General features: G+C 37.4%; 1 long non-coding RNA gene across 1 annotated transcript; it reads right to left on the bottom strand.

The window, feature by feature from the left end:
- Positions 1-1,850: 1,850 nt before the first annotated feature.
- On the bottom strand, positions 1,851-12,773 carry LOC121944963 (uncharacterized). Its single transcript, XR_006105932.2, has 2 exons — positions 11,972-12,773; positions 1,851-2,171 (listed from the first exon to the last, which is right to left on the bottom strand). It is a non-coding gene; the product is annotated as an uncharacterized LOC121944963 (long non-coding RNA).
- Positions 12,774-13,569: the final 796 nt, after the last annotated feature.

The following is a 13,569-nucleotide window of genomic DNA, read 5'->3' as shown; positions in this document are numbered from 1 at the left end:
ATCGAAAGTCCTCCTCCATGGCTCCCGAACTCCTCCCACACCCGAGTTTTTGCTTTGACGACCTCCTTCACTGCAGCCCGGTTAGTCAGTTGCCTGCCACAACAGGCACTGACGATCTTCTGACCACAGCTTCTAGCAGCCGCCTCCACAATGGAGGCTTTGAACAAGGACCATTCGGATTCTATGTCCCCAACCACCCCCGGGATGCACGAGAAGTTCCTCCGGAGGCGTGAGTTTAAAATCTCACAGACAGGGGCCTCCGCCAGACGTTCCCAGGTCACCCTCACTACACGCTTGGGTTTAACAGGTCTGTCCAGCAGCCTTCCTCACCACCTGATCCAACTCACTTCTAGCTGACAGCTCCGCTCTTCTCTTCACCAGAGTGTCCAAGACATTCAGCCGCAAATCAGATTATACGACAACAAAATTGATCATCCATCTTTGGCCTAGGGAGCTCTGGTACCAGGTACACTTATGAACATCTCTAAGCTCGAATATGGTTTTTGTTATAGACAATCCATGACTGGCACAGAAGTCCAGGAGCAAAACACTACTCAGGTTTAGATATGGCAGGCCATTCCTTCCAATCACGCCCCTACAGGTTTCTTCTTCATTGCCCATGTGAGCGTTGAAGTTCCCCAGAAGAACTATGGAGTCCCCAGTTGGCTGGGTATTCTGAACTGATGTTAGGTGCATACGCACACACGACAGTCAGAGACCTCCTCTCTGCGACACGCAGTCACATCAAGGCAATCCTCTCGTTCCCTGGGGTTAACTCCAACACAGCGGCACTCAGCCGGGGCCTCGTGAGTACCCCCACACCTGCCCAGCGCCTCTCAACCTGGGCAACCCCTCTCCCCCCTGGAGATGAGGGTTCCAGAACCAGTGCTGTGCGTGGTGGTGAGACCAACTATATCTAGTTGGTACCACCTAACCTCCCTCACTAGCTCTGACTCCTTCTCCACCAGAGAGGTAACGTTCCATGTCCCTAGAACCAGTTTGCGATGCTGAGGATTGGCACACCTGGGGCCCTGCCCCCGCCTGCCACCTAATACACAAGGCACCCAACCATGATCCCTTTCCCTGCGGGTGGTTGGCCCACAGGGTGACGGCTCCATGTGATTTCTTTGGGCTTAACCCCGACCGGGCCCCATGGGCAAAGGCCCGGCCACCAGACACTCACCTGCAAGCTCCTCCCCAGGTCTGGCTCCGGGGGGGGGGTGTCCCCATACCGGGCGAGGTACCCACATCCCCAGAACACCGTTTCATCATGGTCTTTTCTGAACCACTCTTAGCCCCTTACTCAGACACTCTAAATAATTGGAGAGGTATGTTTTTTTTCCTTTTCTGAGTAATGGATACCCTACAGCAGGCATGTCAAACTGGTCCACAGGGGGGCCGGTGTGGCTGCAGGTTTTTGTGCCAACCAACCAAGAGCACACAGTTTGACCAATCAACTGTCTGAAGACGGAGATCAGTTGATTAAATGAGTCCAGTCTGGTGTGCTGCTACTTGGTTGGAAACAAAACCTGCAGCCACACCAGCCCCCCTGTGGACCAGTTTGACATGCCTGCCCTACAGTGTTTACTTTTACAGTTGACCAGACCAGGAGATAAACCCTCTAACACTCGGGCCCAGAGAGCGTTTCTGGTCTTTCCACTCTAGGAGGAACAAGGGTGGCTCTGGGAGTACCTCTAGTACTACCCACCCTTTTTTGTGAGTTTTTATTCACTCCCTAAGCACCAAACTGAAAGTTTGCTTTTGCCCAGCAACCTGTTTCTTTTTTGTCTTGTTTTTGTCTTTTAGCCACTAACCAGATTCTCAGAAGGATGACAAGGCAAACACCCAGAGATGGTTAACAAAGGTTAAAACTGCTCAAGGCAGGCTTTATTCAAAGATAAAAATTTCAAAAGCATAAATCAAAAGCAACAGTTATCTTACTCCTTTTTATGGGAGTTACATATACCATCTAACACTAGGTCTAAGCAAGGTAAGGCATAAGCACAAAAAGCACACATAGTGATCTGTTGTTTCTCTTTATCTGGAGGTCCGTTGCATCATCACTCTCTCCATTCTCTGTTTCTCATCATTGGCTGGGTTTGGGGTAGCCTGTTCAAATAGAAACTTCTTCTTCCTGCTTGTAATGTTTGGGTACAAGCTTACTCCACGTGCTGCTGGGAAAAAACATCATGATATAGCATGTCAAAACAATGGACGAAAACAACATAGTGTAGTGTGGCTAAAAATGTCAGAGTTTGACATGAAAAAAAATGGCTGAAAACGACATATTATAGCTTGTAAAGTCCTAGCATAGCATACAGTGTTGCAAAATAGGCCAACATTATGATTTATGCAAGCCAAAAAATTCATGCCGAAATATGTCATATTATAGCATGTCGAAAAAAATGCCTGAAAACACCATAATGTACCATGTATGTAAAAATTTCAAATTTTGACATGTTGAAAAAAACAGCTGAAAATGACATTTTAGAGCATGCTGAAACACATCATAGTATAGCATTTCGGAAAAAAAAAACTAAAAACAAAAACAACATACTGTATTATAGCATGTTGAAAAAATGGCCGAAACTCATAGAAAAGTATGTAAAAAAAATTCAAATTTTGACATGACGAAAAATCCAACAGATTAGTGCATGCGGAAACATGTCATAGTAAATCATTTCGGAAAAACAGCATTTTTTAAAAAAAATTACAAAAAAGGCCAGATTTTGACATGCCGAAAGACAGCTGTAAATGACATATTAGAGCATGCCGAAACATGTCATAGTATAGCATTTCGAAAAACAGCCAAAACATCATAATATAGCATGTTGAAAAAACAGCTGAAAACTAGGTAGTATAGACAGTAGAAAGATGTCGGAAAAAAGACTGAAAACAACATAAAAGGGAATGCCAAAACATCTCATCGTATAGCATTTTGAACAACAGCATAAACCATCATAATATAGCATGTCGAAAAGATAGGTTAAAACAACATATTAGAGCATGCCGAAACAGTTCACTGTAAAGCATTTTGAGAAAACAGCCCAAAACATCATAATATTAGCATGTTGAAAAAACGGCTAAAAACAATTTAGTACATTATGTTAAAAAATGTCAAATTTTGACATGCCCAAATCTTTTTTGAAAATGACAGATTAGAGCATGTTGAAAACAACGGCCAAAAATGTCATAATACAGCATTTTTTTAAAAACAGCTGAAGACTAAATGTCAAATTATGAAATGTTGAAAGAATGGCTTAAAACAACATATTAGAGCATGCCGAAACACAACATAGTATAGCATTTCGAAAAGACACCCAAAAATGTCATCATTCAGCATGTTGAAAAGTGGCTGAAAATGCTATGGTATAGTATTTTGATAAACGTCAAATTTTGACATGTCGAAAGATGGCTGAAAATGACATATTAGAGCATGCCAAAACTTTTCATAGTAAAGCATGTTAAAAAAAAGAAAAAACGGCCAAAAACATCATAATATAGCATGTTGAAAAAATGACCAAAAAAGACAGTACAGTATGTTGAAAAATGTTAAAATATGACATGTCGAAATAACAGCTGGAAACCACATAGTATAGCATGTTGAAATAGCCATAGCATAGCAGTTACAAAAAAAAAACAGCCAAAAACATATATAGCATAATATAGTATGTTGAAAAATGTCTGAAAGATGTAAAAAAAAAAACATATAGTGTAGCATTCTGAGACATGTTATAGTAATATATGTTGAAAAAACATCCAAAAATAAAGCATGCCAAAAAAACGACCGAAAAAGGACATGTTGAAAAAATGTCAACATGAGACATGTTAAAAAACCCGATTTAAAACTTTATAGTATAGCACTGTGAGACACATCATAGTATAGCACGTTGGAAAAACGTCCAAAAACATCATAATATAGCACGTCAAAAAATGTCAAAATATAACGTCAAAAAGCTGAAAACCACATAGTATAGTTCGTAAAGAAAACAGCTGGAAACTGCATAGTATAGCATTTCAAAACATGCCATAGCATAGCATGTAAAACAAAAATAGCCCAAAACATCATAATATAGCATTTTGAGAAACATTGTAGCAATTGAAAATTTAAACCACGTTTAAAAGAAATACTGTAATATGACATTGAGGTCATATTGTGAACGACATACTATACTATGACATTTGGGTCAAATTTTGAACAACATACTACACAATAACATTTGGGTCAATTTTTTAAAAACATACTACACAATGACATTTTGGTCATTTTTTGAACTACATATTATACGATGACCTTAAGGTCAAATTTTGAAGGACATACTATACTTTGAAATTTGGGTAAGAGTTTCAACGGCATACTACAATATGACATTTTGGTCAGAAAATTATACGGCATACTATGACATTTTGGTAAAATTTTGGATGACCTACTATAATTTTACGTTTTTATAAATATTTTAACGACATACTATGCTATGATGTTTTGGTCAATTTTTAGGATAGGATAACATGTCAAGACACCTCATAATATAGCATGTCTAAAAAAAAATCTAAAAATGTCATAATATAGCATGTCGAAGTAACGACCGAAAATTACATAATATAGTAAATCAAACAATATCACAATATGACATGTTAAAATAACTGCTGGAAAACACATACTATAGCATGTTGAAACATGCCATAGCAAAGCATGTCTTGAAAATGACCAAAAACGACATGTCAAAAATGTCAAAATATGACTTGTTGAAAAAACGGCTTAAAACCATATACTACTACATTTCGGGACACGTCATAGTATAGCACGTTGAAATAACGTCCAAAAACATCATAATATAGCATGTCGCAAAATGTCCAAATATGACATGTTGAAAAAACGCTGAAAACTATATAATATAGTATGTTGTGACACCTCATAGTATAGCGTGTTGAAAATATGAAAACATCATTATATGGCATGTTTAAAAAAAAAAACAACCAACAACGACATAGTATATTTTTTTTGAAAAATGTCAAAATATGACGTCTACTAAACAGCTGAAAACCACATAGTATTTAACAGAAAACGACATAATGTAGTTTGTCAAAAAATGTCAAAATATGACATGTCAAAAAAAAAGCTGGAAACCCCATAGTATAGTATGTCAAAACATGCCATAGCATTGCATGCGAAAAAATAGCCAAAAACATCACAATACAGCATGTCTTTAAAATGACCGAAAATGACATAGTATAATATGTGGAAAAATGTCAAAAAATTACGTCGAAAAAAACAATGACAACCACATAGTATAGGAAGTCGAAACATGTCATAGTATAGCATGTTGAAGTTAAAGCTGCAAGCAGCGATGAAAGGGCCCTTGCACCACCACATATGATGGGGTACTGGTGAACTCCAGCTAAGGCAGCCATTCATTTCTTTGAAAGTCAGATAATGCATGCAGAGAGTCTGGACCCTGGAGTGTGTACTTCCAGCGCCCACTAGTTGGCAGTGGAGGGCACAGAAATTCCACATCATCTTGTTGTACTTCATTTGTAGACCAAATCAGGAAAATGTCATGTAAATGAATGAATGAATTAATATTAAAACAAAAAAACTATTTGGAATGTTGAGTTTGAACCTTATCTAGGGCCGGTACGTTTTACAGGCTGCTTCCCGGAGAAGAGTCTTAAAATTGGTCAACTTAAAACATAGTTGAAATGTCTGAAGGTTTAGCTCAGTAGGTCAGAGGGCTTGCCACCAGACAATGAGATCATTGTATCAAACCTAATCCAGGACAGGTGAATTCAGTTGTCCTAAGCAAACAGCTATCTTCAAGGTAAAACACAAGTGTCAGATGTATTGGCATGGTCTGTTATAGCACTTACTCGTAAACCATGAGATTGCAAGTCAAGTTCAACAACACGTCAAAAACATGTAAAGTTTTCTAGAGGTTTGGCTCAGTAGGTAAATCAGGCAATTAGTGTGCCTGAGGTTGGTGGTTCAAGTCTTATCTGGGACAGGTTACAATTGACTTTTATGGCATAAATAAAACTAAATCTCAGCTGATATATGTGTGTGCTCTGCTAATATAAGTCATCAATGATGTACCTTGCAGGGAACACTTGAAACAATTAAAAAACACACAATTATCTCGTCTCCTGAATTTTCATGTATTGGATACTGATTTCTCCTACCAAGAACTTAGTTGATTATCAACCTGACTCACATATCAGATTAGTTTTCAATAGATGTCACTGCTGATACTGAGCTAAATGGAACATCGAAAGCACAGAAAGTGTCTGGAGGTTTGGCTCAGTGGGTAAATCAGGTGATTAGTGTGCTAGAGGTTTTTGGTTCAAGTCTTGTCTGGAAGATTTGACTTTCATGGCATAAATACAATAAAAAATCACCTGACATATGTGTCTGCTCTGCTAATATAAGTTGTTGATGGCGTACATTGCAACAAACACTTTAAACAGTTAAAAAACACAATTGTTTCCTGAATTTTCATATACTGAATACTGATTTTCCCGGCCAAAGACTTAATTTATTATCAACCCAACTCGCAAATATCATTCGAGTTTTCGACAGATGTCACTGCTGTAACTGAGCTAAATGGAGTGTCGAGAGCACATTAAATGTCTGGAGGTTTGGCTCAGTGGGTAAATCAGGTGGTTAGTGAGCCAGAGGTAGCTGGTTAAGGCTTGCCTTGAACATTTGACTTTTATGGCATAAATACAATAAAATATCTGCTGATATAAGTCATCAATGTTAAAAAAACACAATTGTCTGCTTGTCTTCTGAATTTTCATGTACTGAATACTGATTTTCCCTGCCAAGAACTTAATGAGGAGTTGATAGTTGATTATCGACTTGACTCACATATCAGTTAAGTTTTCGAATGATGTCACTGCCGATACTGAGCTAAATGGAACGTCAAAAGGGTGGAAGGCGTCTGAAGGTTTGGCTCAGTGGGTAAATTAGGGGGTTAGTGTGCCAGAGGTTGCTGGTTCAAGTCTCATTTGACTTTTAGGGCATAAATATGGCTGATATAAGCGTCTGCTCTATAAGTCTTCGATGGCGTACCTTGCAACGAACACTTAAAATTGTTAAAAAACACACGATTGTCTTCTTGTTTCCTTGTCTCCTGAATTTACATGTACTAAATTCTGATTTTCCCTGCTTGTGAAGTGTCTGGAGGTTTGGCTAAGTTGGTAAATCAGGTGGTTAGTGTGCCAGAGGTTTCTAGTTCAAACCTTGCCTGCAACATTTGACTTATATAGTATAAATTCAATAAAATCTCGGCTGATATATGTGTCTGCTCTGCGGATATAAGTTATCCATGTTGTATTGTTGTCGTCATATGTATTCCTTGTTTTTAGCAGACGCATCTGCTGATATTGGTTTTACCTGTTTTTGTGACCACTCCACCTGATTTATCACTCAAAGCGATATATCACTAAACTTTGCGTGCCTTAATTTGTTCTGCAAATGTATGAATCTACAACAAATAATATTTTATGGCATAAATAAAATAAAATATTGGTTTATATATCTGTGTGCTGTGTGCTCTGTTGATATAAGGGTCATATGGTGTTGACAGGCAAAATTCAGTATCAGCAGTGACGTCTGCCGAAAACTGATATTTGAGTCAGGCCGATATTCAAATGTCACCTGTCCGAGATAAGACATGAACCAGCAAACTCTGGCATACTAACCACCTGATATTTGACATTCCATTTAGCTCAGTATCAGCAGTGACATCTATCAAAAACTCAATGATACGTGAATCAGGTCAATAATCAGCAGTTATTTTAGTTATTGGGGAGGTATTGTTATTGGGGAAAATCAGTATTCAGTACATGAAAATTCGGGAGACAAACAAGGAGACAACTGTGTGTTTTTTAACACTTTTAAGTGTTTGTTGCAAGGTACGCCATCAATGACTTAATTCAACAGAGCAGACACATATATCAGCTGATATTTTTTTATTGTATTTATGCCATAAAAGTCAAATGTTCCACATGAGACTTGAACCAGCAACCTCTGGCACACTAACCACACTAACCTGATTACCCACTGAGCCAAACCTCCATGTATTTTGCAGCTTTCAGTATCGGCACAGACATCTATCAAAAACTTGACTGATATATGAGTCAGGCCAAGAATCAACAAAGTTCTTAGCAAGGAAAATCATTACTCAGTACATAAAAATGCAGGAGACAATTGTGTCATTTTTAATTGTTTTTTTGTTAAAAGATAGTCCATTGATGACTTAAATCAGCAGCGCAGACATATATATCAGCCAAGATTTTATTGTATTCATGCCATTAAAGTCAAGCGTCAACTGTCCTAGATAAGACTTGAACCAGCAACCTCAGGCACACTAACCGCCTGACTTACCCAGTAAGACAAGCCTCCTGACTCTTTGCAGGTGCATCATGAAGGTCTTAGGATCATACAGACAAAATTTTAATAGTGTAGGACAAGTTTGGGAGAGTACATTATTTCAAGTGGCCACTAGGTGGCACTATTATGGATAGTGCTTATTGTCATACAGATGTGTTAAGGGCAGGACCTTCAAATCTATTAAGTTTCAGGCAGATTGGACAATATACACTAAAGTTTCGACTATTTCCTTTTTTATGGCAAAACATTAAAATTCTATGCTTCACCTTGGGAAAACCCTAGAAGTTTTGCACGGACCTTTGATAACTTTTCATCACCAAGGGATTATGATTGCACACACCAAATCAACTTCCAACTTCCTGTTGGGTTTGGGGGGCGGGTCCAAGAGACTTTTTGTGCCTCTAGGCATGATAAATAAGTGTACCGAATTTTGTAATTGAAGGTGAAACTGCCCACTGGGGCTACATGTTAGGGGGGTGCTGTGGAGTTATTTTGCCACGTTTGTTTTTAGCATGTTTAGACCTCCAAAAATGCAATTAATTTGCCAGAAAATGATAATTAATATAGCATGTCGACTAAACTGCCAAAAACAGAATATAGCATGTTAAAGAAATGACTGAAAATGACATATTATAGTATGTCGAAAAATATCAAAATATGACATGTCAAAAAAAAGCTGAAATCCACATATTATAGCATGTCAGGACACGTCCTAGTATAGCATTTAGATGGCCAAAATCATCCTAATATAGCATGTGTAAAAAATGGCCAAAAACAACATAGTATAGTATGTCGAAAAATGTGAAAATATGCCATGTCAAAAAAAAATAAATAAATAAATTTGTAAAACCATATAGTATAGCATGTCGAGTTATACAGAAATATACTGAAAATGTGGTTTTCAGCTGTTTTTCAGCTGTTGGTTTTCAACATGCCCCCCCAAAAAAATTGTTTAAAAAGCTTTAAAAAAACATCTTGTACTGTACAGACTTGCATTTATTTAACTTTGGCTTAATAGGTATGAAAGTGTGTATATGTATGAGATTTGCGTGGGTGTATGTGCATGTGCCTAGGTATGAATGCGTAAATATGTGTTTATGTATGTATATTTGTATGTATATAAGTATGTGCATATGTACATATAGATGTCAGCCACCCCTGCCATAGTCTGTCCACCCTGCTGCCATCTGGAAAAAGATACAGAAGTATCCGCTGCCAAACCACCAGACTACGGAGCAGCTTTTTTCCCCAGACTGTGAGACTCCTCAACTCATTGTTCAACGCCAAAAAGATGTAGCAGGATTTAGGGTCAACTTTAATTTAATTTCTTCTTAAACCATGTTTAAGAGAAATTACAATAAATCTACCTTGTACCTTGTACATGGATGAAAGTGAATATATGAGTGTTTAAATATGTATATTTATGTACATATATGGATATGTGTGTATGCATGTATGTATATATGTATAGGTATGTATAAATATGTAATATGTGTGTGTTATATTTCAATTGTATTTCTTTTCCTCTTTGTGAATGATGTTGTTATACCTCCATTTTTTTTAATTGTGTGGTTTGGTATTGTAAAGCACTTCCTAACTCTGAAAAAGGTCTATAGAAATAAAAAAAATGTTATTATTATTGGTCTATGAGATTTTTATCATGTTTTTAAAAGACAAAAGACAATGACATATTGGTCATTCTTTGAAAGACATACTATACTATGAAATTTTGGTCTAATTTTGAATGACATAAAGTAATATGATATTTGGGTCAAATTTTGAATGACATACTTTAACATTTTGGTGAATTTGTGAACGGCATGCTATACTATGACATTTTGGTCAGATTTTCGACTACATCTTATACTATGAAAATTTGGTCAGATTTTCGACTACATCTTATACTATGAAAATTTGGTCATTTTTAGAACGGAATACTATACTATGACATTTTGTTCAAATTTTGAACAACATAAAAAACTATGACATTTTGGTAACATTTTGGAAGACTTACTATACTATGACGTTTTTGTAAATTTTTGAATGACATACTACTATAATGTTTTGGTTAATTGTTGATCGACATATTTTACTATGATGTTTTTTTCCATTTTTGACTGACATACTACAGGTAAAAAAATGTCAAAATATGACATGTCAAGAAAACAGCTGAAAACCACATAGTATAGCATGTCGAAAAAATGGCCAAAAACATCATGATATAGCATGTCGGAAAAAAACCCAGCCGAAAACATTATAATATAGCATGTTGAAAAAATAGCCAAAAATGTCATAATACAGCATGTAAAGTCAACCAAAAATGGCATTGTATAGTATGCCGAATAATCTCCAGATATGACATCTTACATCTGAAAACCACATACTATAGCATGTTGAGACACCTTATAGTACAGCAGATCAGAAGAACAGCCAAAAATGTCTAAATATATAGCATGTCGATAAAATGACTGAAAACGACATAGTGTAGTATGTGGAAAAATGCCACAATATCACCTGTTAAAAAAACAGCTGTAAACCATCAAGTATAGCATGTCGAGGCACGTTACTGTATAGCATATCTAAAAAACGGCCAAAAATGTGGAAAACACAACCGAAAATGATGTAGTATAGTATGTCAAAAAATATGAAAATATGACATGTCCAAAAAAAGCTGAAAACCACATAGTATAGCATCTCAAAACAATTCATAGCATTGCATGTCAAAAAATAGCCAAAAGCATCATAATATAGCATGATAGAGCATGTCGAATAAAAACAGACAAAAAAAACGTCATAATATAATATGTGGGAAAAGGACTGAAAATGCCTTACAATAGTATGTTGAAAATGTCAAAATATTACGTTAAAAAACCAGCTGAAAAACACATAGTAAAGCATGTAGAGACAAGTCATAATACAGCAAGTCGATAAAAACAACCAAAAACGAAATCATAAATATGACATGGCGAAAACAAAGCATGTTGAGACACATCATTGCATAGCATGTCAAAAAAGTGGCCAAAAATATAAAAATAAAATAAAATAATCACAATAAAGATAACCCATACCTCAATGTACCTGTTCTCTTTCTTACACACACATATCCACACTAACGTAAATGGTTCTCAGTGATGATATATATTTTCTGTGTTCACACAAATATACTCATGCATCTGCACATCCAGAGAAACGCACAAATACACACTTAAACCTGCACACACCCCAACCTACATATACACACATACACTAGTGCCGAACGATTTTAAAGAGAGAGGAGAGAGAGGAAAAAACGCAAACAAACAAATAATCAACAAGCAAATCAAACAAATAAGCAAAACAAAACAAAAAAGGACAGTTGCAATATTTTTGAACGGTGATGTGCAGGTATCACCGCATCACATATCATCTTGTGCATTTTGGTGCTTTAGCACATAGACAAAAGCATAGCTACACATACACACACGTATAGGTTTCGAATCGTGACCGTGTATATTCAAGACTAGCTTTACACTCTTTGATGTCTGCATGTAGTATTTCCAGGATACTAAGTTTAGTGTTTGTTGATGCGAGCAGACTGACCTGAATGGCTGTCGTGTTTTCTCGTCTGTTTCGGTGGATGAGTTCTGTCGTCGTTGTTTCTGTGGTGGAATCGTGGCGGAGATACTTTATCCAGAGTTGGATGTTGTTCCAAGGAAGATAAACGGGTCTTATTCTTTAGTATTTTCATTTTGTTTGTTGTATCGTTCCTGCAGCAGTAGGGTGCCGCCATGATGACCCCCCCCCTCCCGCCTCTCCTATTGTCTCGCGATGCTTGGACTAACAACGTCATCACAGCCTCCTCCCGTAGATCGGATCTCGCTCCAGGAAGTGCGCCAGGCGTTGATGCAAAATTTGCAGAGTGGCCGAAAGCGGAATTACAATCCTTATAATTCATCGTTCGGGTCGGTCACGTTTTGACAAAAAAACATATCCCCATTGACTAACATCGGAAAAGAGACGTATATAAATCATTAAATATTCTTTTATGAGCATCAAAACCCCCGCGAAACGTCTTCTATCCCTGTCTATGTGTAAACCATCCGGTTCGATTACATTTAGAAAGTCTAAAAGAGCCGAGAGATTAAATTTTGTTTGACTACCATTCAAGCTAGCCAGGCGCTAATCAGGAAATGGGTAGCTCCGCCGGCGGAAGTGGCCCGTGGCACAGCCTGTAATACATCCATGGCACAGCCTATTATACACATGAATCTATTTAATCATTACATCCATGGGCCACAGTTGGCAGCGTTCGGCCATCAGTATCTATCTGCAGGCTTGCAGGCAGCAGCTTAGGGACCGCAGTTTCAGGACCGCAGATCTAGGACCCTCGCTTTTCGCAACAGTGCCACCCAGTGAATTGGATGAATGCAAAAAAATACGGGATACTTTAAAGGTTTATTCCACCAAAATATTATTAACAAGTACCACCAAAATAGTACTTTATAAGGATACACTCTGAACTGAGCAGAGCGAAAGTACTAATTATGAGTTAAGTGTGATTTGTAAAATAAACAACATCTAGCCGCACAGCATTGTGTAACGTTAATGTTAAACTAACTACGACAGTACCGGATTAAAGGCAATAATGCTGACATATACTTGCAGTAGCTTGCTGTCCTAGACAGTTTAGGCCTTACTATTTAATGTTAATCTGATAACTTAAGACAGATCATGACATGCTTTTATCTTTGGAAATTTATGAAGGCTACTGGAAAGAATTAACCAAATTAACATAATAGTTACAAAATCAACAATTAATATAGATGCTCTTGGCAAAATGAAGCTATGAGATTTCCGACACTACGTTGGAATGTTTTTCCCCCCAGAAATAAGTGGCCACAATGCATTGTGGTGGCGGGAGTTAAATGTAGTTGTGCATTGTGGGTATTTTATAGTACACTATATAGTGGATAAAATTAACAGCTGAAAACTCTAACACCACTACAAAATGACTAACACACTATATAGTGCACTATATCCATATTAGGGGACAGTTTCAAACACAGATACAGCCATGGGGGCTGAGCCTCATTCATCTATATGAAAGCTGCCCATTGGTGCATGAAGCAGAAAAAGCATGTTTATTTTAATACTAAATCATATATTATGTGACTGCTATTTCAATGACAACTGAAATT

The sequence above is a fragment of the Plectropomus leopardus genome, chromosome 4 (genome assembly GCF_026936395.1).
Source record: "Plectropomus leopardus strain MGB_pleo_1.0 chromosome 4, ASM2693639v1, whole genome shotgun sequence".
NCBI lineage: Eukaryota > Metazoa > Chordata > Actinopteri > Perciformes > Serranidae > Plectropomus > Plectropomus leopardus.
This window is presented reverse-complemented; position numbering and strand designations above follow the sequence as displayed.